The sequence below is a fragment of the Cheilinus undulatus genome, linkage group 24, assembly GCF_018320785.1.
Source record: "Cheilinus undulatus linkage group 24, ASM1832078v1, whole genome shotgun sequence".
Classification (NCBI taxonomy): Eukaryota; Metazoa; Chordata; class Actinopteri; order Labriformes; family Labridae; genus Cheilinus; species Cheilinus undulatus.
In genome coordinates this window covers 1,976,141-1,982,243 of record NC_054888.1, presented here as the reverse complement: position 1 = coordinate 1,982,243, position 6,103 = coordinate 1,976,141, and positions in this window count along the sequence as shown.

The following is a 6,103-nucleotide window of genomic DNA, read 5'->3' as shown; positions in this document are numbered from 1 at the left end:
AGTTGAAAAAAGTGGTCTGATTAAAATGACAACTCAATTGAAGGCAACAAGTTGCAAGCCAATTGTAATGTTCCTGGTTCTAACCGGAACCGTCTCTCATTTGGGAGATGGTTGCGAGATGTTTAACAAACGTTAAAAATAGACTGAATTGACAAGTCAATTCAAGTAAGCAACTTACATGCCAGTTATGATGTGTCTATCACTTATGAGCCGGTTCTAAGAGCTGGCGCCTCTTGTGAATGGTGGGAGCTGGCTCCCGTTTAAGATGGTTTCCAATCCGTCTGTTTTGTTGTGGTTTAACAGACTTTAGGAAGTTGAAAAGGTGGTCCTAAGAGCTGGCTCCTTTTGTGAATGATGGGAGCTGGCTCCTGTTTAAGAGCTGTTTTGCTGTTTAATAGACTGGCAAAAACTAAGACTGATAAAAAAATGAAATGTTGACCTGAATGGTTGCCATGTTTGTCCCCCCTTCAAGTCTTTAATCTTGGTGGATTCGCAAACCATTCGCACATGCCACCTTCTGTATCAAACTGTGTACAAGCACAAATGTGCACGTTACGAAACAGTTGAAGTTACAATGTTGAAGACCAGCGGATGATTTATGACCATTCTCAACCAAAAATCCACCCTTCGATCTTGTACTCATGCCGTCTAAATCACTCTTTCACTTCCTCAGTTTTCACAGCCTGAAAATAAACCAGTTCCTTCAAAGTCTGACATAATTAATCAGTCCCCAAGGATATAAGCAAAATTTATGACACATCAACTGGAACGTGAAGGCACGTTCCCACCACAAAACACAAGAAGGGATGATCTTCAGCCATCAAAATTTGGCCTTTGTTTGGAAGAATGCACCAAATTCGATCCATCTTTGGGATTGTCAGTGAGCACCATAAATCCACCCAAAGTTCATCTAAAGTCCTACCAGGAAACTACTCTGGCCTTCACCAATCCTCATTCATCCTTTTATTGATAAAGTTGTTTACTAAAGTCCTGTTTTTAAAGAATCAGGCCATTTTTCATGTATAAAAGCGGTTGTTAAATAATCTATGGAGCTTATATGGATGTGTGATGAATTTCAGGAATGGCCCCACATTTGTCAAATCTCACCTGCAAACATCACTTCAGCTGTTCCTTCAAACATGAACTGCCCTCTGGTTAAAGACTTGTGTCTCATCTCAGCTGGTGGGGGTTAAAGGTTGCCATATTGCTCGGTTTAGAGATGGTGCAGTTTTGGATCACACTTTGACAGCACTTGCAGATTGAAATGCCTTTAATTAGCCCAATGTGGCACAGCATCGCCCACAGTCCTTCAAAAAAAAGAAAAAAAAAAGAAATAAGTGCCGCATGAGCTATGCAATGTATAGTATTTAGGAGAAACAAGCAGAACTGAAGCTCTTCTGACAAACGATCACCAATACTTGAAACGCGAGAACGGCGTGCAGGGGCAGGTCGGGCTTTGTCCAGGGGGCGGAGGAGTCCTGGCTGATTGGAAATGTCATAAACCCTCTTGATTTAACCTCAACTCAACGTAAATAGAAGTCATATCTGGAGTGATTTACCAAACCAGCTCCCTCTCTTCCTATGAAAACTCACCCAGCTCCTAAAAGTTTGGATTATTTATGACCTAAAAGTTTTCTGTATATATTCTGAAAGAAAAGTTACAGCTCCCTGGATCGCCCTCACTTTTCCAGCCTTTGAACATCTCTCCAAGAATTGTCGTAAAAATGATGAAGATCAGAGGCTGAGTGGTTCCTTTGGAGCAGATGTGCAGCTGGGAATTTGTTAGAAATCATAACAGTTAAGGATGGATGAGTCCTCTGCACAGAAATGTTGATTTTTATACAGTTTTCTTCTAAATGAAGGTGGTAGGAAGAGTGGCACATGTCTTTGTACATTGTATTGTTATAAAAACACATAAACTGGGTAAAAGTTGAATTAATGATGGCTGTAAAATCTAAAGAAGTGGCTAGCAGGCATGTCTTTGACACTGTTTACACTTTGCATTTAAAAGCATTAAATCTTGTGAGTGTACTGGGCAGACAAAAAAAACTGGCAGTAGAGACTGGCCTGTATCTAAAAAGCAAGGATGGAATGTTTTAAAATCTTTGATGACATCATCCTTTGAAGCCTTTGACATCAGAGCTGGATGGAATGTTTTAAAATCATTGATGACCTCATCCTTTAAAGCCTTTGACATCAAAGCTGGTACGGAATGTTTTAAAATCTTTGATGACATCATCTTTTAAAGCCTTTGACATCAAAGCTGGTACGGAATGTTTTAAAATCTTTGATGACCTCATCCTTTAAAGCCTTTGACATCAAAGCTGGTACGGAATGTTTTAAAATCTTTGATGACCTCATCCTTTGAAGCCTTTGACATAAGAGCTGGATGAAATGTTTTAAAATCTTTGATGAGGTCATCCTTTGAAGCCTTTGACATCAGAGCTGGATGGAATGTTTTAAAATCTTTGATGACGTCATCCTTTGAAGCCTTTGACAACAAGGCTGGGATGAAATGTTTTATAATCTTTGATGATGTCATTCTTTAAAGCCTTTGACATCAGAGCTTGTATAGAATGTTTTAAAATCTTTGATGACATCATCCTTTAAAAGCCTTTGACATCAAAGCTGATACGGAATATTTAAAAAGCTTTAATAACATCATCCTTTAAAGCCTTTGACAACAAAGCTGGGACGGACTGTTTTAAAATCTTTGATGACCTCATCCTTTAAAGCCTTTGACATCAAAGCTGGTACGGAATGTTTTAAAATCTTTGATGATGTCATCCTTTGAAGCATTTGACCTCATAGCTGATACAGAATGTTTTAAAATCTTTGATGACATCATCCTTTAAAAGCCTTTGACAACAAAGCTGGGATGGACTGTTTTAAAATCTTTGATGACCTCATCCTTTAAAGCCTTTGACATCAAAGCTGGTACGGAATGTTTTAAAATCTTTGATGACGTCATCCTTTGAAGCATTTGACCTCATAGCTGATACAGAATGTTTTAAAATCTTTGATGACGTCATCCTTTGAAGCATTTGACCTCATAGCTGATACAGAATGTTTTAAAATCTTTAATGACATCATCCTTTAAAAGCCTTTGACATCAAAGCTGGGATGGAATGTTTTTAAAGCTTTAATGACATCATTCTTTAAAGCCATTTTCATCAAAGTTGGGATGGAATGTTTTGGAGGGTGACATCATCTCTCTAAAGCCAATTAAGACTTCAAAGGATGACATCATCAGAGTACGGAATATTGGTGAAGATGGGGATGTTTGAAGTTTTTTCCCTCCTTTTTGCCAAATTGTAGGCCAGAGATGGCAACTTTGAATGAGGACCAAGGAGATCCTTGCCATGCGGGATCTTCGACTGGGCCTAGACTGGGCAAGGATGGAATATTTTATAAGCTCTGCTGAAATGATCTTCAAAGCAAGATATTTTTAAAGCTTTGATGACATCATCTTCAAAGGCAAGATGTTTAATAAGCTCTGCTGATATCACCTTCAAAGGCAAGATATTTTTAAAGCTTTGATGACATCATCTTCAAAGGCAAGATGTTTAATAAGCTCTGCTGACATCATCTTCAAAGGCAAGATATTTTTAAAGCTTTGATGACATCATCTTCAAAGGCAAGATATTTTTAAAGCTGTGATGACATCATCTTCAAAGGCAAGATGTTTAATAAGCTCTGCTGACATCATCTTCAAAGGCAAGATATTTTTAAAGCTTTGATGACATCATCTTCAAAGGCAAGATATTTTTAAAGCTCTGCTGACATCATCTTCAAAGGCAAGATATTTTTAAAGCTTTGATGACATCATCTTCAAAGGCAAGATATTTTTAAAGCTGTGATGACATCCTCTTCAAAGGCACAAGATGGAATGTTGGTGAACCTGGGCTTTCCCCTACCTTTTTGCCAAACAGTAGACCATAGTTGGCAAGCCTATCTCCTTGACAGTTCCACCAACTTTTCCAAAAGTTGCCATCCCCTTCTGTCATTCCAGACCCCCTTTGAATGCTGCCTGAACCACTGGGTATCAGGCTGTTCTCAGTATGCACTGAGGTGTGTCCACACCTAGCATTGGGGTATCTGATTACTTAGCACTGATGTTAATATGAGGTGTAAACAGGGTCTTTGTTTTAGGGGGTTACAAGCCAATAATGTGCTGGATCTACTGTTCAGGGTTTACAAAATCCTACAAAAGAGGAAATCTGACATTGGTGAGGAAAAGTTTGTGCAAAAATCGTGTTTCCTGTGCAGAGGATGGGATATTTCCATACTGTATAACTGAGATTTGGTCGGTGTTCCTGTTTGATTTGAACAAAGGCTGGTTGTTCGTCTCCGTACGATCATCAGTCGGATCCTCTGGAGTATAAAGAAGGCTAACTGGGGCTAACTTTGACCCAGATGGGATGCTCTAACAGTAGTGTTGCTGTCTTAATGAACAGGTCCCGCTGGAGTTCCCGGCCTGTTTGGCACCGAAACACACTTCGAGACAGTTTGAGGTCTCCGTCACATTGACATCACTTTGATATTTTCAGGTCAGATGTGGCGGTGTCCCGTTGTTTCTCTACGTTCTGGTTTAACCGCAGCAGGTACACGTTTGGCACCTGTCCGCCTTCTGCCCAACCCCTGACCTCCAACCTGCTGCCGCTGAAACCTATCGCTTGTTCTTGGAGGCGAAACTCTTGTTAGAATATTTGCACTGAGGAGCTGCGTGACGAGTCATAAAAAAGAATAGAAACTGCCATTGAAATAAAAGTTATTTTTATAGAAACATAATTGAGCTCTGTATTATACCTAATCATGGAACCAAAGAGGCCACCAGGTTTAGCTATTGAACGATGGCGATGCCGTCGTGTTTGTGTTGTTGTAAATGTGAGGTTAAAGAGGCCTAAACACTGTATCAGGGTATAATATCACTCCATTATCTGCTTAATCTCTTTTCTATTTTGTACCTAGACATGGAATATTTCATATTTTTTCATCAAAGTACTAAAATATTCCTAGTTTTCTTTCTTCTTTTTGTTAGCTCTTGTTTCAGATTCATTTAGAGTAAAGCACACGCCATCTGATCCCTGTACAGTTGATGTAACATATGAATATGCTTTTGAAATATTTTCTTCTTTGTTATTGTTGAAAATAAATTTCTTATTACCAACTTTATGGATGTCTGCTTGTGTTGTGTTCAGGGTTAAAGGCAGGAAAAGTAAAATAAACTGCTGCTTTAATCTCTATTTTTCTGTTGACTCAGCAGATTGGTGCAGTGGTTTCGACATATACATTCCTATGATGTACCCGACATCTGACATACCTGACTTTACAAAGACACTATTGTAGATGTAACTGTTGCTTTATATACCTTTACTTTACAATCATATTCAGCAGAAGAGGCTTTATCGTTATAAAATATTCTCAGATTTATGTCCTCAACATGGTGTAGGTGAAGATGGCTTTCAAAGAGCAGACAAACTTCATCACAGTAGCTCATTATTTTACTGTTTGAAAAAAAAAATCATTGAAATAATATATTGGGAAATTATCCAGGGGAACATGTGGTCCACAAAATACAGACTGATCTCATAATTCTGACTTAATTTAATTATAACTTTTCTCTTCAAATTCTGACTTTGATCTAAGAATTCTGACTTTGATCTCAGAAATCTTGGTTTGATCTCCAAATTCTGACTTTGATATCCAAATTCTGACTTTGATCATAAAATTCTGACTTTGATTTCATAATTCTGACTTTGATCTTAGAATTCTGACTTTGATCTCAGAATTCTCACCGATCTCAGAAATCTGGCTGTGATCTCTGAATTCTGGCTGTGATTCAAAAATTCTGGCTTTGATCTCAGAATTCTGGCTTTGATTTCCAAATTATGACTTTAATCTCAGAATTCTGGCTTTGATTTCCAAATTATGACTTTGATCTCAGAATTCTGGCTTTGATTTCCAAATTATGACTTTGATCTAAGAATTCTGGCTTTGATTTCCAAATTATGACTTTAATCTCAGAATTCTGGCTTTGATTTCCAAATCATGACTTTGATCTCAGAATTCTGGCTTTGATTTCCAAATTAGGACTTTGATC